Below are 25,481 nucleotides of genomic sequence, written 5' to 3' on the forward strand. Positions count from 1 at the left end.
ACTTTGACTACTGCAGAGTGGACTTTCCTTATTCAGCTAACAAAACTGAAGACCCACGTTCTCAAGATAGGACAGACAAAACAGAGGTAGCTGAACTGATCAGGCTTGAAGGGTCCTTTTCTTCATTGGTAGAAGAGTTGACTGGAAAAGAGAATCTTCACAACTTACAAAGAGATCTTCAGAGGTTGATGAAGTTTGTAGACAGACAAGAGGTTCTGAAGACTTCATCCTCTGAAGGTTGTATCTTCTGAAGACCAACATCTTCTGAGCGCTTGTGAACTTCTGAATTCACATCCTCTGAACTCCACTCAGAGCTTATATGATGCTTATATCTGCGCACTTAAAATAAATTTTTAGTCCTTCCAATTGTTTATTAATACTTTGTTATCATCAAAACCTTTATAGATTTAGGGGCAAACATTTTTAAATCAATTTTGTTCCAACAGGTAGGATCTAGGATAGCTTAGGATGTAGTTGAATCTCATGTAATCTGCTTAATTGTAAGGATTTACTCTGTTAACAGTGTTTACTTAATGCAATTCTTCTCTTAATGCTTTATGATCCTTCATTAGTGTTGTAATGATTTTGAGTTAAGTCACGTATGAGAATATTGATTTAATGTCTGAACTGAATTGCATTGAGCACTCGAGTGTTTCCGGTCGAGAGATTGAAACATAGAGTGTAGCGAACGATCGACGCGCTTTCATATCATTCGTTGTAGGTAGCTTCCGCCCGAGAGATCGGGGGAGTATCGACAACGAATAGAGTGGATTTTGACAAGAGATTGCGATTCACTAATTTGTTGATCTAGTTGTGAACACTTGAGTAAATTCGTATGATAAGGTAGATTGCATGTGATTTAGCTATAGACTAGGTGATTCCGATGATTCTACCTCGCTTTTCCACTTATCACAAAGCACGTTTTCTAACAATTCATCACTCAACATACCCCCAATTTATGTGTATTTCTTGCATAATGTTTATGAACACTATTAGACTAGTTTAACCACACAATCCCTGTGGATCGATATTTTATTACTACGTGGTATTTCGTTCACTTGCGAAAATTATCCATCAAGTTTTTGGCGCCGTTGCCGGGGATTGTGATTGATTCGACAAGGCAATAGTGTTTATATTTTCTGTGTTTCTTTGATTTTTCTGTTTTTACATTTTTTTTCTTCTACCGGAGCGTTCTACTTGTGTGTTTCCTTGTGCATGCGGAGGACAGGTCCCATTGAGCTGCAGTTCGATCCAGAAATTGAGAAGACAGCTCGCGCAATTCGGAAGGCAGCAAGGGAAGCTCAAACTTCTAGAGAAAAAGCTTCGCTAGGTGGTACACCGGACTGTCAAGAACAGAGTTCAGCTGCTATGGAAGAAGAGCAGGATCCACCGGTCCACGTTCCACCGGTTCCTCAACCACAAAGATGTACTCTTGGTGATTATGGGCGGAGAGATAATGACGCCCTAGCAAATCAGGGTTTTCAACCGGCAAACCCGGTTTCCTTTGACATAAAGAATACGGTCTTATCCGCACTCAAAGAGAACCCCTACTCCGGATCGGAATCCCAATGTCCCAACCTACATTTGTCACATTTCTATTAGGCTTGCGATTATACCGACCCACCGGGGGTAAGTGAATCGGATAAGAGACTTAGGTTGTTCAAACACTCTCTCACCGGCCGTGCTAAGGATTGGTTGGATACAAAACCCGTCGAAACTATTGAGACATGGAGACAACTTGAGCGGAAGTTCTTAGACCGCTACTTTCCTATTCATAAGTTTTTGGAAAGAAGGGCTGAAATTAGCAATTTCGAGCAAGCGGATGGGGAGACGCTCTATGATGCTTGGGAGAGGTTCAAAGTTTGTCTTAAAAGGTGCCCGAATCATGGTTTCGACGGCCACAATCAGATGCAAATGTTCACCCAAGGCTTAAGGGCGCAAACGCGCATGATACTTGATGCATCAGCCGGTGGTTCGCTGAAAAATCGGGACGAGGCTGAAGCAAGAGAGTTGGTGGAAAGCATGGCTCAAAACGAGTATAGAGCTACCAATGATAGAGGAGCCAAAAAGAAAGGAGGAGTCTTGGAGCTGGACACACAAACAACCATATTAGCTCAACAAAAGCTAATGACTAGTCAAATGGAAGCAATGATGAAGCTGTTGTCTAATCCACAAGTTCAAACTTCTTCAATAGGTAATATTGATAATGTGCGTTGTGATTTCTGTTTGCAGGACCATCCCAATGGCGGTTGTTTCCCGGAAGGCTCGGAGGAAGCTAGGTACTTAGCTAACTTCCGGAAACCGTACAACAACAACAATAACGGTTCCGGATGGGGAAGCAATATGCAAAGTCAAGGTTCAGCTCAACAGCAGCAAAGGCCTCCATCAAGGATGGAAGAGACTCTTAATCAATTCATGCTCATGACCCAAAGCAACTTCGAAGCAATGAAGTCAAGCCAAGAGACCTCAAACAAGAACCATGAAGCATCTATCAAGAATCTTGAGGTGCAAATGGGTCAACTCTCAAGACAGTTTTCAATGTTGCAAAACCAAGGAGGTTTCGGTGGAAACACTCATGATAATCCGAAAAATGAAACTTGCAATGGAATCACTTTGAGGAGTAAAGAGGTACCGGAAAGGCCAGCTGTGGAGAAGCCTTTGAAAAAGAAAGTCATTGAGGGAGAGGTTGAAAATAAGCAAGAGGTTGTAGTTGAAAATGAGAGATATGAGGGAGAAGTCGAAAATGAAAATATGTCTAAGGAAGTGGAGATTAGTGAGGATGAGGAAGAAGAAGTTGAAAAACAGAGGGAGATACAAGAAAAAGAGAGCAAGAAGGTTGAGAAAGGTAAGGGTGTTGATGAATCACCATATGCTAGGATGCCTTATCCTAGGAGAAAGAAAGTTTAGAATCTTGAGCGAGAGAAGGAGTTCAAGAAGTTCATGAAGGTGTTGAACAAGCTTGAGATGGCTATACCATTGGTTGAGGCATTGGAGCAAATGCCAAGTTATGCAAAGTTTTTGAAGGAGCTGCTTACAAAGAAAAGAAAACCACTAGATGATGAAATGGTAAGTATGACGGAAGAGTGCAGCGCCCTCATCCAACGGAAGCTACCTCAGAAAAAGAAAGATCTGGGGAGCTTTACAATTCCATGTTCCATTGGAACTCTCACTATTGAAAAGGCTTTGTGTGATTTGGGTGCTAGCATAAATCTGATGCCGTTATCAATGATGAAGAAAATACCGGGAGCAGTAGCAAAGCCGACAAAGATGAGTCTCTCTTTGGCGGATAGATTGATTGTGCATCCGGAAGGTATTCTCCATGATGTGTTGGTTAGAGTTGTTGGATTTGTGTTTCCCGCAGATTTTGTGGTCTTGGACATAGAAGAAACTAGGGAGTGGGAACCTTTGCTCCTTGGTAGACCCTTCTTAGCCACTAGCCGAGCCCTAATCGATGTGGAGATGGGTGAACTCATGCTAAGGACCGATGATCAGCAGGTTACATTCAATGTCTTTGATACAATGAAATGTTATTATGGAGACCCACAATGCTTTAAGGTCCATGTTTATGATCATATTGTTAAAAATGCTCTTAAGTTACCTTGGAATGCACACTACTTGCCACATGGTGGCACTACTTTTCCTTAACCCTTGGGGGTATTGGACGTCAAGCATCGGGACGTTAAACAAGCGTTGGTTGGGAGGCAACCCAACGGTTTCTAATGTTTTAGTTTGTTTTGTTTTTGAAGTATGTAGGTAGGTATGCAGCAGAAGCAAGGACTGAAGCAAAACAGGGCAAAACAGAGCTCAACTACGCCGGGGGCACAGTACAATCACGCGCGGCGTGCTCCTTCAGTACAGAGGAAGGAGTTTTACAAAAATGTATTACGCGCGGCGTGGGGGTGTATCACGCGCTGCGTGAAGCCTGGAGAAAGAAGGACTCTCTGACTAGTGATTACGCGCCGCGTGATGGTCATCACGCGCGGCGTGGCCTTTATGAAAGAAGTTCTTGACCGTTACAAGTTGTACTACGCGCGACGTAGCAGGGGTCACGCGCGGCGTGACTGCACATGAAAGCGTGTAAAATTTGAATTTCTTCATCTTCCCAACCACTCCATCAATCCCATCATCAATTCACACGTCCTCTCACGCGAAAAACTCCATTGTTAACCCATTTTCATCCTTCAAACCTCTCCAATTTCATCTCTAATCACCTTCAATCATCCCATTCCTTCACACTCACACAAAACCCATCTTAACCACTCCAATTCCACTTCCAATTTCTCATTTCACCACTTTCCCAAAATCAACACATTTCAACCTCCACTCTCCCATCATTCAATCAAGATGTTGACAAGATTAACTGGAAAGTCGAAGAAGAAGAGTGACGCTAATCCTCCACAAGAACCACCAAAGAAACAAAGGACAAAGATGAGTGCAAGCAAGGGCCAATCTTCTCGGTCCGCTCAAGCATCTCCTCCACGCCGGAGCAATGTTACTCAGCCACAGGTCCACCCACACTTCATCAGTGAAGTTCATGAGAAAAGGTACACACAAATTCGAACCTTTACTATTAATCAAGAGAAGGGGTTTGGAGAGGATTTGCTGAATGGTGTGGCTGAAATTGGAAATGAGATTAAGTCTAGGGGATGGGAGAAGTTTAATAGGTTGATGATGAAAGATGAAACTAATCCTGGTAATCAGATGTGGGTTAGGGAATTTCTTGCAAATGCCTATTTACCGGATCAACCAATGTTTCCGGAATATTCTTCTGTGTGTGAATTCATGCGTGAGAGAGAGAGGATCGACAAGAGTGGTATAGAAGTTAGGGAGGAACTGAAAAGTATAGTGTGTCGACCGGGCGCAATGTGGCTAGCCCACTCCCCAGCTTCTCTCCCTAGGAGAATGAGTTTAACAAGTTTTAATCCCGTTCACCGAGCTTGGGGTGAATTTTGGTTGAAGAATGTGAGGGTTGTTGGTAACAATTCAGAGATTCAGATTGACAATGCTTACGCGGTTCGATTGCTGGTTGAAGGGAAGTATATTAATCTTGGATATTGGTTACAAAAAGATCTCCATGAAATAGCCAATCATCCGAATCCTACTTTTACTTTGGGACATTGTAATCTCATCGCTGCTTTGTGTAGGGCGAACAATGTTCCAATGTGTGTGCAGGAAGGTGACTTACATCCTATCCGTCCACTAGCTTTATCATACTTTGAGAAGAAATTTGAGAGAGGTCCAATAGTGCCCCGTGGTGAAAGGAATGTTGCGAGAGAAGAGGCTGCAAGAGAGGAGGAAGAGATTAATCAGTTTGAAGACGGTGTTCACCCGGACCAACATAATGTGCCGGTTGATGAACCACAAGGGATGCCGGAGTCGGCCCCTCCTCGTTACTCTCATGATATTAATCAGCTTGCTTCTATGTTGCATCAGATGGAGATTTCTCAATACTCCGGGCTTCCTAATCTTTACTTTGATACCGCCTCTTTCATGTACACCGAGGCGATGACTTACCGTTCTACCTTCCCTCCTCCTACTTTTTGGACGTTGTATCCCGTTGATGCCGATTGGGAGGCATATCAGGCAAGGGAGCTGACATCATTTCAGGCCAGACAAGCTTACAATTCGGGTCTGAGAACTTCTGAGTTAGCGGAGATCGAGAGGCGCCGTCGGGTTGAGCAGGATGAGGCAGCTGCTATGGAGAGGGAGATGTTGGATGTGGACGGGCTGAATCTGAACTTGAATAGCCCTTTCACAAACTACTTCACTGGCCAGCCGGATGACACCGCTTGACGTTCTTGGTTATGATTTTCTGCTGCTACTACTCTATCTCTACTTTTACTTTCGTCTATTTTACTTTCGTTGGTTTGTAATAATAATTTGATGTTGCTTGGATTTGGCTGGATGTATTATTTTAACTTTGAATTTGAACTTTGTCTTGTTTGATTGTGGAATAGTTTTTACCTTTAGAATTTGTTTCAATATTTTGGCATGTTCCTTCTAGTTACTTGAGTATCAATTGCATGATTTTCTCTGTGTGTAATTTGTGAAACTTGCAGTGCAATAGCTTGTTGCACTCATGTGATCAAGAGGCAAAGGAAGGGAACGCACACTTTTTGACCGGTTCTTTGATTCGACCCAACCGAGAGGTATTGAGCCAAACACTCCTTTTCCTTCTATGTGTGATATCCACTCATGTATTGTCTCTCGATTTTGCTTGTCGTCTTTTTATTTGATTGGTACTTTTGTTGCACACACGAGGCATGTTCCTTGGTACCTTTTGTAACGACCCAAATTTATTATTCACTATTTAAGTGTTTAATTATTTGGTGATGTGGTTTTTAAGTAAGATAGTAACTTTATGTTATTTATCGAGAGTTTTAGTTAACGCGCGAGTTAGTGAGAGTTAACGCGAGTTGGGCCAAGCTATTGGGCTTGAGGCCCAATGGGCCTTGTCTCATGAGAGGGGGGCGCTATATGAAGCCCATTGAGAGAGAAAGAGTTCATTTTTCATGTTCTTGTGAAAGAAGAGAGAAGGGAGAGCAAGAGGAGAGCTAGGGCAAGAGCTTGGAGGAGGGATTCGAGGAGCAATCGTGGAGCTTTCGTCGATCCAAGGTAAGAGAGTAGATTTCATATTCGTGGGTGACCCGAGGAAGGGGAGAATGTCGATTTCTCCTCACCCGAACTTCCTCCACCCCATTTTCGTTTTAGTTTGGATGGATTTTCTTAATGGAAATCGATTCTAAGGTTCATAACATGTTTAACATGCTCTTATCATGATGTATGAACGAATCTAATGGTTAAAAACGAGATTTATAAAGGATTAAACTCAAGAACTTTGTGTTCTTGAGTGTTTTGAGTAAAAGTGTTCAATCTTTACTTTTTCGATGTTTATGATGTAGATCTGAGAAATGAACTGTCCTTTTGTGTTTAGATATGCTTGTTGCACATGAATATAAACTTATTTGGGGTTTATAACATGAAAAATGGGATTTTTGGGTGATTTGGTGTAGAAATCGCAAGTTTTGAACTGTCCTGACAGGAGGTGTTCGCTCAGCGAACGTGTGGCGAACAGCTCGCTGCAGCTCGCCACGAGCAGGTGAGCCACTGGTGTGGTTCGCTGAAGCTCGCTGAGCCTTCGCTCAGCGAACAGCTCGCTACAGCTCGCTAAGGCTCGCTTAGCCACCGTGACAACACAGCACTTTGCTGTTTTGGAATTTGAATGACTTTGAGGGTTCTAACATGTTATATTATGTATTTTACCCAGTTTTTCGAGTAGATTCCGATTCCGGAGTTTGTTTTATGATAAAATGCATGCTTAATACACTTTACTTATATTATTAGTATTGTATTAAAAATGTGAGTAAATGCATTGTATGTGTTGATGATTGTTGATGATGTTTGTTTAAATATCAAAGAAGTATATTAAGGTGTTAATCAACTTAATAAAGAAGGATATTAGAGTATGTTATTCTAATAAAGAAGTATATCGAATTATGTTATTCGATAAAGACGGATATTAAGGTATTGATTATCTTAATAAAGACGGACGTTGGATAGTGTTCCACGTTAATGTTGATGGGCTATATGCCATAATTGTTGATGTATATATATTCATGAGTTTTGAGTGCATGCATCATGAATATTTAGGGATATTGGCTTGTCCAATAAAGAAGGATATCGAACTATATTTGTTTGATAAAGACGGATATCGGAGGTGAGATACTCTGATAAAGACGATGGTACCACATGCATTAGAGGTGTCTAGAGGACATAACATGAATGTGAAGCATTAGATTGCATTAGGGATTATGTGTGCATTTTATAATAAAAGATGTTTGACACATACTTGGTAAATGTTGATTGTTAATCCATATGTGAGGAGCAGAGTCCGTCATGACTATAAAATGAACAACGCAGGGTCCGTCATGACCATAATCTGAACAATGTATTTGTGGTGTTAGATTACATTAGGAACTTTATGTATATCCCTATTTGTAATTGAGTTATGTGATAATTGTTGATGTTTTGGTATTGTCCGAGACGACGTGAAACTATATGTTTGGTGTATTTTGTGGATGATTGATTAGGTGATAAATGAAGTATATGCATGATATATGAATATGCATGAATGATGGTGTTGTATATGTATAATGTATGATTATGCATGTTTTTATGAAGAAGTGTTTAAGTACCATTTACTTACACTTGTATATTTTGAGTATGTTGTCTAACTCTCTTTTATGTGTTATGTGCTGGACCGTTGGGGGTCCAGATTTACAGGTTTTGTGGTATTCGATGTCGAGTCGTCGGTGAAGCTCCGCTCTGATTGTGACACGGGAAAGGGTTTTATATTGTATATAAAGTCTATTGTCTAGGTTGTTTTGTATAGCTAATAAATACATTATTTGATTCAAAGATTTGTATAAACACTATTTTTACTAATTAATTACATTAGTATTATTTTGATAGAGGAGTGTAATACTCGAACCGATATTCAATAAATAAAAATGTGATTTTCCGTTGCGTATTTTGAAAAAGATTTTACTAAAGGTAGATATATATAAATAATGGGTTTGGGTGTTACACCTTTGAGCTTTTCTATCCACCCTTACATAGAATTATCCTTTGCTTAACCAATTTGAGCTGAAAAAGAAAATGTTAATTTGCACAACCTTAAGAAATTTTTGATGTAAAAAAAGGAATGACTTTCTTGGAGGTTAGGCACCTAATTAGTGGTTGATGCGCATTGCTCACCACTAAGTTTGGGGTTGCTCTTTGGAATTAGCAACAAATAAAGTTTGGGGTGAGGGTACTAGAGAACTTATACAAGTTTTGATTGAAAAATTTCAAAAAATTTGCAAGGCTTTAGTCATGAGAAAGTTAGAAGAAAAGTATGAAAAAGAGAAAAATGAAAAAAAGACATGAAAATGGAAAAGAGAAAAGAAATATTCAAAAGAAGTACAAAAATAAGTGATAGCCTTGATTTCAAAAGAATTACAAAACTTTATTTGATGAATTGAAAAAGTTCTCTAGTCCACTATAGTTCAAAAGAAGAAGGGGTTTGGTTTATGAAAATTTTTGACCTTAGGGGGATCTAACTCCAAGTTTTTCTACTACTTATCCCAAAATGTCACCATCCACCCTAGCCAAGCCACGTTATAACCCTAAAAGACCTCTAAAGTGTGTGCACAGAGTGAACCGAATGAATGCTTAGACTACTTGCAGAATTATTGTTGACTTGCATTGATGTGTTGATTTGAGTGAATTACCAAAATTGAAGAGTGTATGTGAGTAGTGTGATGGAATCATAGAGCCTTGGTTGAAAAGTGTGAATTACTTGAAAATGCCTTGCGGGAACGATTGTGCAATTGAGCATTGTTTGCAGGAGGATCATTGATCATCAGGTGATTCTCACGTATGTATGATTCGAGTGAATCTAAGGAAAATGCCAAAGTCTTGACACAAAAGCTTGAGGTAAAAGTTGTTTCCTTGAGGACAAGGAAAGGTTTAAGTTTGGGGTTGTGATGACGGATCGTCACACTCTCTAATCCATGCTATTTTAGCAACATTAAATGCATTTTAGTAGGTTTTAAGCAATAAATGTAAGAGAAATCTATTCATAAGCATTATTACTTGTTTTGCAAGAAAACAGGAAAAATTGCAAGAAATTGCTGATTTTCACTACGTTGGGGGCGTAGCCCATCACGCGCTGCGTGATGGAGATCACAGGGAGCCAAGTTTTTCACCATGATCACGCGCGGCGTGAAGCTTTGATCAGAATTGGATTGCTCGCTGACTTGATCACGCGCGGCGTAGCACTGACCACGCGCTGCGTGAAGAAAGGAAAGACAACTACGCCGGGGGCGTGGAGCTATCACGCGCGGCGTGAAGATTGCAGAGTTGAAGATCAGAGACCTCAGATTTGATCACGCGCCGTGTGATACCGTTACACGCGCCGCGTAGTTGAAGGATTTGCAACCACGCGCGGCGTGATAGATCTGGCGCGCGGCGTGGTTGCGATTATTATATAAGGATTCTGTATTTTCTGTGAAAGGGGTTGGAAAATCTGCTACATTCATCTACTTTTTGGTTTTGGAAGCTTTAAGCGTTGGATCCAGACCTTCATAGGATAGCTTCAAGCTCCTCAATAGCATGGAATCTCAAGCCATGAAGTTGAAGCTAGGACGCGATCGAAGCAACATGAGGAGCTAAATTTCTTGTGGAGGTAGGATCTAGGATAGCTTAGGATGTAGTTGAATCTCATGTAATCTGCTTAATTGTAAGGATTTACTCTGTTAACAGTGTTTACTTAATGCAATTCTTCTCTTAATGCTTTATGATCCTTCATTAGTGTTGAAATGATTTTGAGTTAAGTCACGTATGAGAATATTGATTTAATGTCTGAACTGAATTGCATTGAGCACTCGAGTGTTTCCGGTCGAGAGATTGAAACATAGAGTGTAGCGAACGATCGACGCGCTTTCATATCATTCGTTGTAGGTAGCTTCCGCCCGAGAGATCGGGGGAGTATCGACAACGAATAGAGTGGATTTTGACAAGAGATTGCGATTCACTAATTTGTTGATTCAGTTGTGAACACTTGAGTAAATTCGTATGATAAGGTAGATTGCATGTGATTTAGCTATAGACTAGGTGATTCCGATGATTCTACCTCGCTTTTCCACTTATCACAAAGCACGTTTTCTAACAATTCATCACTCAACATACCCCCAATTTATGTGTATTTCTTGCATAATGTTTATGAACACTATTAGACTAGTTTAATCACACAATCCCTGTGGATCGATATTTTATTACTACGTGGTATTTCATTCACTTGCGAAGTAATACTGCTGATAGTGGACTTCATTCCTGGATTGGTATCCCCTAGAGTAGGCTTTAGGCTGAACTGGGTTAACAACTCTTGTGTGTTATTTACTTTACTGTCTGTGTTGTTTTTATGTTATTTGCTCTGTTTATAGACAAGTGTTGGCTTACCGGTAACAACATCTGTCTACAACAGACAAGTGTTGATACACCTTGATCAACACCTGTCCACTGTGTGCCAGGAATTTCAATTGGCATCAGAGCAGGTACCCTGTTCTGAATTTTAGGGTGAGCTCCAGGGAAATCGTTTCTGGCAAAGATGGACAAAGAAGGAGGGTTTGTTACCAGACCACCTCTTTTGGTTGGTACTTCAAACTATGACTATTGGAAGTCCCGCATGATGGCCTTTCTAAAACAAATTGATAGCAAGACATGGAAGGTAATTCTGAGAGGATGGACTCCACCTGTGAAGATGGACAAAGATGGTAAACCAACTCTTGAGTTGAAATCTGCTGAAGAATGGTCCAAAGAAGAGGATGAGCTTGCTCTTGCAAACTCAAAAGCATTATATGCACTATATAATGGTGTTGACAAGCACATATTCAGACTCATCAAAAAGTGTGTCTGTGCTAAGGAAGCTTGGACAATTCTTGAGACTGTTCATGAAGGTACCTCTAAAGTGAAGCTGTCTAAGCTACAACTCCTAACAACTAAGTTTGAGAATCTAAGAATGAATGATGATGAAACCATTCAGGATTTTCACATGACCATACTTGATTTTGACAATCAATTTGATGCCTTGGGTGAAAAGATACCTGAAGAAAAGCTGGTAAGAAAAATGCTTAGGTCTCTACCTAAGAAGTTTGACATGAAAGTCACAGCTATAGAGGAAGCAAAGGATATCACAGATATGAAGCTAGATGAACTGGTTGGTTCTCTACAAACCTATGAGGTAGCTATAAATGAAAAGATGGATAAGAAAAACAAAAGCATTGCTTTTGTCTCAAATGCTGAGGAAGAAGATCAACAGAGTGACACAGAGTCTGAACACAGCATCTCTGATGCAATGGTTCTTTTGGGAAAACAATTTAATAAGGTGCTAAAGAGAATGGACAAACGCTCTAAGACAGGTGCAGCTGACATTGGTCGCAACACTTACAGGAATTTCAGAAAACCTGTAACAGATGAGAAATCAGCTCCAAATAAAGGTGTTCAATACCATGAATGTGAAGGGTATGGTCACATTAGAAGTGAATGTGGAACCTTCCTGAAGAAACAGAAGAAGGGGTTAACTGTAACTTGGTCAGATGAAGATTCTGAGGGAGAAGCTGATACTGCAAAGGCTATACATGTATTGACAAGTGTTTGCACATCTGACACTGAATCATGTGAAGAAGAACTGACCTTTGATGAACTTGTTGAATCGTATAAAAAGCTGTGTCTAAAGAGTGCAGAAGTTTGCAGAGTCTCTGAAGAGCAAAAAGAAACAATCACTAAGCTACAAACTGAGAGAGCTGCTAATCTGTCAAGAATCTCTGAATTTAGTACTAAATGGGAAGATAGTTTAAAGATCATTGAGGAACAAAAGGCAACTATCATCAACTTAGAAGCAGACAAGATTAAACAACTGACTGAGATAGCCCATCTGAATGAAGAGGTAACTGAATTAAACTCTCATCTTGAGAATTTAAAGAAGCATGTTCTTAGGCTATTCAAAGGAAGTGATCTAGATGAAATCCTGGAAACTTTGCCTGCTCCTAGTAGATCCAAAACAGGCATTGGGTACGAGTACAAAAATGTTAATAGGATTATGGATTACAACAAAGAAGGGAAATATATGCCTGAGATAAGTAAACAACCTTCTCCAAAAATGCATGACAGGATGTCGCCACACCTGGCTCCTAGACAGCATAGACAAGTGTCACCACATGTGGCACTACATCAGCAAAGATGGCAGAGACCTAGATTTATACCTAGACCTAGAAGCATGTACCACTCATGGAGATGTCACCACTGTGGAAGAAAGGGGCACATAAGGCCTTACTGCTACAAATTGTATGGTTATCCAAGTGAAGTTCCTCAAGAGTCTGATCCATCCATTACTAAAACAAGGATGGAATGGAAGCAAAAAGATGATGCAATCAATACCAAGGAGTATACAGCTGAAAACAGTGGGAAAAGTTTGATTTCCCATACGTCTCTCAGAGCCTCATCAAAAGAAGATTGGTACTTTGATAGTGGTTGTTCCAGACACATGACTGGTGTTGAAAAATATTTAAAGGAAGTAAAATCCTATGCCACAAGTTTTGTGACATTTGGAGATGGAGCAAAGGGGGAAATCAAAGGTATTGGAAGACTGATTGACCATGGTCTACCAAAACTTGAAAATGTTCTCCTTGTAAAAGGACTAACTGCCAATCTAATCAGTATAAGCCAACTATGTGATCAAGGCATGAAAGTCAACTTTACAAAAAATGAATGTCTGGTCAGCAATAATGAAGGAGACATCCTTATGAGGGGTGTTAGATCAAAAGACAACTGCTACTTGTGGATCCCTCTTGAAGAAGGTAATGTATCTACATGTCTCTTAACTAAAAATGAAGAGGTTAAGCTGTGGCATCAAAAATTAGGACACCTTAACCTGAAGAGCATGAAGAGAGTCATATCAGAAGAAGCTGTTAGAGGACTACCAAGCTTACAGATACAAGAAGGCAATATCTGTGGTGAATGTCAGATTGGGAAGCAAACCAAAGTGTCGCACCAAAAGTTGCAACACTTGTCCACCTCTAGAGTTCTTGAGTTACTACACATGGATCTGATGGGGCCCATACAAGTTGAGAGTCTTGGAGGTAAGAAATATGTTCTTGTTATTGTTGATGACTTCTCTAGATATACTTGGGTAAATTTCATTAGGGAAAAATCTGAGACTTTTGAAGAATTCAAAAATCTTTGTTTACAACTTCAAAAAGAGAAAGACTGTGGTATTGTAAGAATCAGAAGTGGTCATGGTAAGGAGTTTGAAAACTCTAAATTTGCTGATTTTTGTGCTGCTGAAGGAATAACTCATGAATTTTCTTCACCAATTACACCTCAACAAAATGGTGTGGTTGAAAGAAAGAATAGAACCTTACAGGAATCTGCTAGAGTAATGTTGCATGCCAAAAATGTTCCTTACAAGTTCTGGGCTGAAGCCATGAATATAGCATGTTACATTCACAATAGAGTAACATTAAGAAAAGGTACTGCTACAACACTGTATGAACTATGGAAGAATAGGAAGCCTACTGTGAAATATTTCCATGTGTTTGGGTCAAAATGTTATATTTTGGCAGATAGAGAACCTAGAAGAAAATTAGACCCCAAAAGTGATGAGGGGATATTTTTAGGTTACTCAACCAACAGCAGAGCGTACAGAGTTTTTAACTCCAGAACAAGAACCATGATGGAATCAATTAATGTTGTTGTTGATGATAGTGATACAACAAGTGCAGAGCCAGCTGAAGAGACAGATGTCATAACACCTGCCCCAACACTAGATGATGATCAAACTGAACCTGAACCTGATCAACATTCTGAGTCTACTACAGAGGCTCCTAGACCAAACAAGGGACCATCTACTAGAACACAAAAGAATCATCCTCTGGAACTTGTCATTGGAAATCCAAGTCAAGGAATTGCAACAAGAAGATCAAAAGAAGCAATCTCCAACTCATGCTTCATATCCAAGATTGAACCAAAAAATGTTAAAGAAGCTTTGACTGATGAATACTGGATCAATGCTATGCAGGATGAACTAACTCAGTTCAAAAGAAGTGAGGTATGAGATCTAGTACCTAGACCAGATGGTATAAATGTTATTGGTACAAAGTGGGTGTACAAGAACAAAACTGATGAAAATGGTGATATTACTAGAAATAAAGCCAGACTTGTAGCACAAGGATACACCCAGATAGAAGGAGTAGATTTTGATGAGACTTTCGCTCCAGTTGCTCGTTTGGAGTCCATAAGATTACTCTTGGCTGTGGCATGCATTTTAAAATTCAAGCTATATCAAATGGATGTAAAAAGTGCATTCCTAAATGGCTATCTAAATGAAGAGGTATATGTTGAACAACCAAAAGGGTTTGTAGATCCAAGCTTTCCTAACCATGTTTACAAACTAAAGAAAGCACTCTATGGATTGAAACAAGCCCCTAGAGCATGGTATGAAAGACTGACTGAATTCCTTCTCAGCCATGGATACAAGAAGGGTGGTAATGATAAAACCCTGTTTGTAAGAGAAAGGGAAGCTAATGATAGCTCAGATATATGTGGATGTATTGTATTTGGTGGAATGTCGCGACAAATGGTGGAACATTTTGTGCATCAAATGCAATCTGAATTTGAAATTGAAATTCTAGTATAGCAGAACCAGATGTTGTACAGGATAGCGAAACATCTGGTCTGTCATGAATAATATGGCAAGGCATATAACATTAACAACAGATACTGAAAAACGTAAACAGTAGATGTTCTACACGATGCTCCAACATTTGTCAGGAGCGATAGTATACTGATGTTGAACGCGATGCTTAAGCATCTCGTACCAGTACAGACAAGTTAATAATAAAGTGCAGAACGTAAAACACAAGTTATTTGTTAACCCAGTTCGGTGCAACGTCACCTAATCTGGGGGATACCAATCCAGGAGTGAATCCACTATGATAGTATTAGTTCAAAGCTAAACTCGCCCGTTTACAACTTATCACCTAATCACCACCCGTGCTATATTCTACCTAAGACACACCTAGGTATGAGAACCTCCGCTCAACTCCTCTTAATCACAGCCACTGTGATCGTACACATAACAACTTGTAGATGAAGACACACTTCTTAAACATTCACCAATTCCGTACTTCAAAGCTTAGGAATGGTTCACACACACTATCTCCTTGCTTAGAAGCTCTAGAGATATTACAACACTCTACTCATTACCTAAAGGTTTCTGAGTGAGGACATAGTGACCATCTCACAACCCGAGTGGTTCACTTACACCAACTCTCCTAGAGAGTGGCTACATGACCCGAAACCCTAAAGACTACATCTTGATGAACAATGGCTTCGGTTTGTAAATTAGGTTTAGCTCCTTTCTTTATATAGCATAAGCAGCATGGGCTTTGATGAGTAAACAGGCTACACAATACTTCAGCTCCAAGAAGTCTTCTAGAAGAAAAATATATTTTCCACAAATATATTTTCACCAAATATTTATTCCTTCCATAAATATATTTATTGTCCATAAATATATTTATTGTCCATAAATATATTTTCAGTAACAATCTCCTTGAATATATTTTCAATAATAATCTCCTTGAACCATAAAGATTTATTTGAAATAAATCTTTTATATTTTCTACAACAATCTTCTAAAATATATTTTAGAATCAAATCTTTTATGACAATATTGAGGAATAAATAACACATAAACCGCTTTCTGAAGATTCTGGAAACACCTGTGTGTTGGCACACAAATTAAAAGGCGTGGATTAATTCTTCAATCAAATCTTTCAAAGATCTCACGCAAAAATATATCATTCGCGAAAACAGAGCGCACTGGATGTGGTATCCAATGTTGAAGCACTGGATGTCGTATCCAATGTTGAAGCATTCTATCCAACTCAGTTCAACATCTAACTTGAATATTTGTTTTAGCAAAATGAGGCCAACATAAAACACCAACAATCTCCCCCTTTGGCAAATTTTTGGCTAAAACAATCTTAGACCGTTTAACCATTCCAGAGAGATACAAACACATACATTCCATAAACACCAGAGGTATGCAATAGCAGAATACGAACACATCTGACTTCACATAATACCTCAGCAGAGAGATATAAACTCTCACAGTATAACCACACAAGGAGAAATAAACTCCTTCAAATAGAGAAAGATAATTTCTCTTTAAGAATACATCATCCGGATGTTTCAACATTTGGTAGGTCATCACAACACCCAGACATACATTAAGCGCATACAAGCAGAGCACTACATCACTTCAGAACATCAGGCACAATTCTCTCCCCCTTTTTAGACACAAAATATGCCAAACAGAAACTTCATGCATTAAGAACAATAGTAAAGACCACCACAATATACATAGTGGAGAGTATCAGAGCGTAACAGATCACATACCACACTTGTAGAGCACATTCAAAACATATGCAGAGCACATACATCAGATACTAGACATCACATACTGCTACCGTGCCACACCAGATGTTAGAGCATCCGTCAACACATCATGTACACAGAACACATCACAGATCACCACTCCCCCTTTTAAGCCACAAATTCTCACAAATAACCACGCATTAAGCAAACCACAGAGTAGCAGTTGGGAAAGTAAATTCCAACATAACTGAGAAAAATAAATTCTCAGACAACCAGGATGTTTCAACATCTGTCGGGATATTGCGCCACGCTCAAGTACAGAATCAGCCAGAGCAATCAAACAGAGCATTACACAACAAAATAGTAACTGCTTACTTCATTATGCTACTCCACCTCAATATCAGAATCAGAGAAATTAATTTCACTCCCCCTGAATACATCGACACATGCTTATCATAATGATAATCAGAAAGCAATTCTTACTCCCCCTCAATTTTGTCATCCATATCAGCACATAAGCATACAGCAGCACAAATTCAATACTACACTACACAGGTTAGCAGATGTCTAAGCATCCGACACCACATCATATAGTAGAACGCATCCATATAGCAGAACACATCCAACCACTACACAGACTAGCAGAAGAGCATGCATATGTTTCAACATCAGTTAGCACATCAGCATACTGCACACTACTAACTACCAACTACCAACTACTCCCCCTTTTTGACAAAATAGGGTCTTCATAGAAATAGCAGAAAATCCAGAGACATAGTGCAGAATATCACAGTCCAGATGCACACATGGTGCTTCAAATTATCCAGGTCCTAACTCACAAATGTCATGAGAACAGAAGAGTGGAAAGAGAACATGTGAGCTTTCATCCACAATACCATAACCAAACTCCAGCAATATAGCATGAAGATCATAAGTCAGAAGGCACAAACCTATACTATCTTCATCACATCAATCACATAGTGCACAAAGCTACTACAACCGAAGATAACACTATGAGATACATATCACATCAACAATGGAGGAAACATATCATATCCACCACATCAAACATCATAGTCAGCACTTATAAAATAGACATTTTCCCTTTCTTTGCACACTATGACTTCACACAATTCTATTGATCTTTACCAAATTCTTGTGTATTCATCCATATAACCCTGAGCCTTGTAATAGCGGAAGCATTCAATCAAAGTGATCAAGGCTTAATGGTTGCTTTAGACACACATGTGTGTATTCATAATCAAGCATGTACAAGTTACCCATATTTCTATGACTGTAACTAACTAAGTCACCCATATTGCTATGAATGTGACCTAAGCATAAAAGTCATCCATATTTCTATGACTATGACTAAGCATGAAGAATCATCCATATTTCTATGGTTATAAGATTATGATCATGCCCTATGCTACAAGTTTAAATGCTTTTTGAAATCCTTGCATGCACACAACACAGAGTAGGACGCAAAATTTACTCCCCTTCAAACATAGACATAGCAAATCAGCCCATAGCAGGAAAAACCATAACATCAACATGAGAAGGGCCTAAGAGAACATTGTTCCAAAATTCAGCTTCTCATAGAACTTATCTTCATTAAAACACGGACTTTCACTTCTTAACACTTCCTTCAAAATGAAAGAGACATTATCTAAGAGAGCATAAGAGATACTAACATGTCAACTTTTTCCTGTCAGGTGACATGATGTTGAACACATCATCCTCAACATCTGGCTCAGAGTCACACACATATGAATATAAACCAGTTTCAGCCTCAAGAGGTACATACCAAAATCACATAAGAACCTCAAGCCAGAGGTTTTAGTAACGAATCCGAAACCGTCAGATATAGTAGTAATAATCACGTTTTGAACATCACATATCTGAGCATTATCACATCTGATCACATATAATACTTCTCAGCAGAATGTACATCCACACAAACATCCATAACATGACTAGATCTCTTTCAGTCACACTTTGAGCAACAACTTGATCAAGTGGAAGATCATCAGAATCAGTTTCTTCCACCACATTCAAAACCTAAATACTCCAAACAACCATTTGGTTGATCTTCAACTTCATCAGATAGGGGACTCTCAAAACCATATCAACTTCAGTTTGGGGAATTATAGAACAGGTTTCAACAACATTAGCAGGTTGGTCCAGGATGGTTCAACATCCGATAGGACATCAGACTCAGGTGAGGTTTCTTTGGGGGACACAACCACAATTTTAGTGGGGGATGACAGAGTGTCAGAACCAACAACTTTGGAAGATGACACATGAACAATTTAAAAAAAAAACAATGTCATCAACAACCACAACATTCATGCTAGATTGACCTATGGTTTTAAGTGATATAGGTTTATCTAGAATTACAATTTCAGAGGCAGATCTCACAAATGTTCCAACACTACCCACAACATTTGAACCGACAAAACCTTTAACAGAGGTAATCACATTTGATTCAACATTTGGGGTGACAACTAAATCAATGAGGTTATAAAAAAATGAGCTTGGTAGGTTCATTAACATCATCAACAGTAACATAAATAGACTTTTCTAGGGTCTTTTGAAAGATAGGATTAACCTAGATAATAGATTTAGAAACAGGTTTCCTAGATGATGCAACATTTTGTTCAACATTGTATTCTTTCAGCATCTGCTTCATCCACAAGAGTTGTGAACAACTACTCCTAGTTTCTATGTACTCAGCCTCTACAGTAGACAGCGATACACTATTTTTCTTCTTGATAAACCAGGAAATCAGATTATTCTCCAAAAAGAAACATCCTCCATAAGTACTTTTCTTATCATCACCACTTCTTATCCAATCAACAAGACAATACCCCACCAGTATAGAATTTGTACCATGGGAGAATAGAATATCATAGTCACAAGTACCAATAACTTATTTCATATCAAACTCAAATTGCGTCTGCTGGCCAATGTTGGACCATCTGGTTCGACATTTCTCCAAACACAATCTTATCAACAATAAAGACTTTTGGAGAGTCCTTCCAAAAATATGTAGAGAAAAATAAATTCTCTCAAACTCAACCATTTAACCAATTGAGAAATCTGTGAATAACTGATATAATTATCCAGCTTGATATGGCTAGAATCAACCATTCCTTGTTAAGATCACAAATAATTTCATAATGTCACAACATGTTGTCTGACATCATATCCTCTTATGAGGCATAAGATCTCCACAAGCTAGAACAATACTCAAGACAATATATGTATCATTGTAGCAACAGTTCACAGATAAACACATGACTCTTCTCGTCATGGATAACCAATGCTCCATCAGAAGATGAAACCTCAAGTACTAGGTGAAAACATGCGAAAGACTTCATCCTTTCATGTTGGAGAGCAACATTAACTCCCTCAGTAGAGTCAATCCTGAATCAGATATTCTCACTCCTTGAGAATTCATCCAAGCACTCTGACCCCTTCACTTAACAAGGATACATATGATGATTGTCCTTGCAGAGCTACACAGTGTATCATGACCTTTTGAATAGGAAAGATGTCATGCATAGCTAGAACATACTACAAGATCAGAACCTCCACATTCTGATTCACATAGTCAGAAACGCCTTTTCTGACCATACTACTTGAGCACTCTTATGCACAATCCCAAGCACCTTCCACAAAACACCCATCAATAATTATGATGTTCCAACATAATTTGGGTCATCAGCCTCTGATTTCAGAAGCCAGCTATGTTGGTTCTTAAATCATCATTCAAATGACTCATTGTGCATAAACATCATTCAAGAAGCTCCTAACAGAGTACCACCAGTGCAAATTATACTGGCTTTTCAAAAACACCTTAATACAATGGAGTGAAATAAACTCTCATAAAAGAATCACTCGGAAAAATAAATTCCCGCAAAGCTGAGAAAAATAAATTCTCAGGTATCATGATGCCGCAACATTCATTAGCACATTGTATCATACAAATAAACGATACTGCTCCCCCTCAATATCAGAGATGAGTAAAAATTTTAATCAATTAATTTTACTCCCCCTTAGAACGTGTATATCAGATAATTACATGCATATCATGTCAGAGCTTTTACTCCCCCTCAACATACGTCAAATAGAACTACTACCTGTATCCTGATGATCCAACATTAGATAGCACATCCACCACTAACGCGTCTGGTAGCACACCAAAATCAAATAAGCACTAGATGCTTCAGCATATAGTAGAGCATTGAGCCACATCAGACAAACAGTACTACTCCCAGAAAAATACTTAGTCTCTCGTCAAAGTATTCACCATCAGTCTTATGCATAACATCAACAGAGGATAGACAGATATCAGCTCCCATTAAAGAAATTATAATTTGTCAGATAGGATTACCTTCTCATACAAGGTAGGACATTTGATTTGACATCCTTCTTCTACACATATCTGACACCAGCAGATGACACTCAGTCATTACAACTTACCACAAGTCATTCAGAATAGGTCAGTGGCTTGACCTTGTACTCCACCTTGAATAGAACCAACATCCTTGGTTGAAGAGGCAGATCCTTGAGATAATGCTTCAGCATCAATTCAAGCATCAATCTCAACCTCATGAGTTTCATCCTGAACTATGGTCTGGAGATACCATAGTAGTCCATAACTCTTGCAAGGGTACACAAGAGGATCAACTATCAGTAGTTGATCAACCTTCAATACCAAATCATCCATACATGCAGGGACCTGAATATTATACATCTCAAGATACTTCTAATGTTCATACCTTATGTCTTACTTTGAGATGTTTGATGTCATTCATTTGCACCTATAGAGGAGATTCCCTCTAATAGGTATCTGGGACAGTCTTCAATAATAATGGTAGTGGCTGGTCATTAATCACCATAAGTAAACTTTTCAGACTGAGTCTGCTTCTCCCAATTAACAAGGATCTCCTTCAATCCTTGCAACATAACTGTTCCATTATGTGAGGATGCCACATAATTGGACTCCAAGTCAAAGAGGAACTTCTCATATAGATACTAGGGAACCATAATCATTTGGTCCCAAAAGTAATGACTTCTCCTTGCTTAATCATACATTCATACAACTATAGATATTATCACCAGAACATAATAACATGCATGGTTAGAACATCAGATAGCACATACCACAACTACATTACTTACTAGATATCACAACATCATATAGCACATCAACATTGCACACAACTGCAACTACCACTTACTTGAATCAGAAATAAACTAACCCAAGAGGTCAACCATGAGTTGATCGTGTCCTGAACAGCATGCTTATCTAAGACATGTTTCTAGCGTAGAAAACATCTCAGACACAGATGCCTCATCTTCAAGATCAGGAGAAGGTTACAAACACCTGTAACCAATACACATTTGTTCAGCACCCATGCATCTGCCATGCCCTACTGTCATCCAACGAGATTCTGCAAAATCTGCTCGTCTGATGTTCCAACATCTGGTAAGGCATCAGCTCCCTTCTACAGGAGCACACAAATAAATCCTCTATCAACACCGGTTTGAAAATAAATCAAACCATACAGCAACTCATTACCAAATCTACACGCCTGAAGACCAATAGATAGGTCTAATACACACCCTTTCATGAATAGTCCATCCTCCACTTCTAGGGACCATTCAATCAATATGAACATCTTGAAGTTCAAACAATTTTTTTTTCAGTATTCTTTTCTTGCCCATAACCAGAAAGTATCTTCCCTTGGATCTCATCCAGAAAACAGAACAGGATGCCTGCTCTGATACCAATTGAAATTCTGGTATAGCAGAACCAGATGTTGTACAGGATAGCGAAACATCTGGTCTGTCATGAATAATATGGCAAGGCATATAACATTAACAACAGATACTGAAAAACGTAAACAGTAGATGTTCTACACGATGCTCCAATATTTGTCAGGAGCGATAGTATACTGATGTTGAACGCGATGCTTAAGCATCTCGTACCAGTACAGACAAGTTAATAATAAAGTGCAGAACGTAAAACACAAGTTATTTGTTAACCCAGTTCGGTGCAACGTCACCTAATCTGGGGGATACCAATCCAGGAGTGAATCCACTATGATAGTATTAGTTCAAAGCTAAACTCGCCCGTTTACAACTTATCACCTAATCATCACCCGTGCTATATTCTACCTAAGACACACCTAGGTATGAGAACCTCCGCTCAACTCCTCTTAATCACAGCCACTGTGATCGTACACATAACAACTTGTAGATGAAGACACACTTCTTAAACATTCACCAATTCCGTACTTCAAAGCTTAGGAATGGTTCACACACACTATCTCCTTGCTTAGAAGCTCTAGAGATATTACAACACTCTACTCATTACCTAAAGGTTTCTGAGTGAGGACATAGTGACCATCTCACAACCCGAGTGGTTCACTTACACCAACTCTCCTAGAGAGTGGCTACATGACCCGAAACCCTAAAGACTACATCTTGATGAACAATGGCTTCGGTTTGTAAATTAGGTTTAGCTCCTTTCTTTATATAGCATAAGCAGCATGGGCTTTGATGAGTAAACAGGCTGCACAATACTTCAGCTCCAAGAAGTCTTCTAGAAGAAAAATATATTTTCCACAAATATATTTTCACCAAATATTTATTCCTTCCATAAATATATTTATTGTCCATAAATATATTTATTGTCCATAAATATATTTTCAGTAACAATCTCCTTGAATATATTTTCAATAATAATCTCCTTGAACCATAAAGATTTATTTGAAATAAATCTTTTATATTTTCTACAACAATCTTCTAAAATATATTTTAGAATCAAATCTTTTATGACAATATTGAGGAATAAATAACACATAAACCGCTTTCTGAAGATTCTGGAAACACCTGTGTGTTGGCACACAAATTAAAAGGCGTGGATTAATTCTTCAATCAAATCTTTCAAAGATCTCACGCAAAAATATATCATTCGCGAAAACAGAGCGCACTGGATGTGGTATCCAATGTTGAAGCACTGGATGTCGTATCCAATGTTGAAGCATTCTATCCAACTCAGTTCAACATCTAACTTGAATATTTGTTTTAGCAAAATGAGGCCAACATAAAACACCAACAGAAATGAGTCTTGTAGGTGAGCTAACTTATTTTTTAGGTCTTCAGGTCAAACAAATGGAAGACACCATATTTATCTCTCAAGAAAAATATGCAAGAAACATTGTGAAGAAATTTGGAATGGAAGGTGGTAGTCACAAAAGAACACCTGCACCTACACACTTGAAGCTTACCAAAGATGAGAAAGGGATTGATTTGGATCAAAGTCTCTACAGAAGTATGATTGGGAGCTTGCTATATCTCACAGCTAGCAGGCCTGATATCATGTTTGCAGTTGGTGTTTGTGCAAGATATCAATCTGAACCCAAGATGAGTCATCTGACTCAAGTAAAGAGGATTTTCAAATATGTCAATGGAACATGTGGCTATGGAATTTTATACTCTCATGGTGATGATTCTACCTTAGTTGGCTATTGTGATGCAGATTGGGCAGGAAGTGCAGATGATAGAAAGAGCACCTCTGGTGCATGCTTCTTCTTGGGAAACAATCTAGTATCTTGGTTTAGTAAGAAACAGAATAGTGTGTCTCTATCCACAGCTGAGGCAGAATATATAGCAGCTGGTAGTAGTTGCTCTCAATTGTTATGGATGAGACAAATGTTGAAGGAGTATAGTGTTGAGCAAGATGTCATGACACTCTACTGTGACAATCTGAGTGCTATAAACATTTCTAAAAATCTCATTCAACATAGTAGGACTAAGCACATTGATATACGTCATCATTTTATAAGAGAGCTTGTAGAAGAAAAAATTGTTACACTTGAGCACATTGCATCTGAAGAACAGTTAGCAGACATTTTTACTAAAGCTTTGGACGCAAGTCAATTTGAAAAATTGAGGGGCAAATTAGGAATTTGCCTATTTGAAAATCAATAGCAGTTATTGCAAGGAGAGTGTACAACAGTTACTTTATCTTCCCTCCTACACTCTCTGCACGTTTACAAAGGGAAATCATTACAACATTTATTCTATTCCCAAAACACGCAACCAACTGCTCAACTTCTTGTGCTCGTTTCAAACACAAACAAAACTGCATCTTCTCTCGCTCAAAATTTCTTCAACTTCTTCATCAACATCATTCTAATCTTCACTTTCCTCAGAAAACCTTATTCAATAATCATGTCTGAATCTGCAAAATCCTCACCAACGAAGAATGAAGGTGTTCCATCACCACAAATGGTGATTAATGCTATTCCTCTCAACACCATACCTTCCACAAGTCCAACGATGAGGAGAAAATCAGTTACAAAGAAGGAAAAATCATCACGAACAAGAACAAATCCTTCATCTCCTTCCGCGTCAATTAAAGTTTCAAAGCGTAAAAGCAAGAAGACTAAAGGAGAATCGAGTAAAGCTTTTACAATGTCCGA

At 38.9% G+C, this 25,481-nt stretch overlaps 1 non-coding gene across 1 annotated transcript; it reads right to left on the bottom strand.

Moving 5' to 3' along the window:
* Window positions 1–1,785: 1,785 nt before the first annotated feature.
* Window positions 1,786–1,892, bottom strand: LOC123900275. Its single transcript, XR_006805919.1, has one exon. It is a non-coding gene; the product is annotated as a small nucleolar RNA R71 (small nucleolar RNA).
* Window positions 1,893–25,481: the final 23,589 nt, after the last annotated feature.

Source organism: Trifolium pratense, linkage group LG7 (genome assembly GCF_020283565.1).
Source record: "Trifolium pratense cultivar HEN17-A07 linkage group LG7, ARS_RC_1.1, whole genome shotgun sequence".
NCBI lineage: Eukaryota > Viridiplantae > Streptophyta > Magnoliopsida > Fabales > Fabaceae > Trifolium > Trifolium pratense.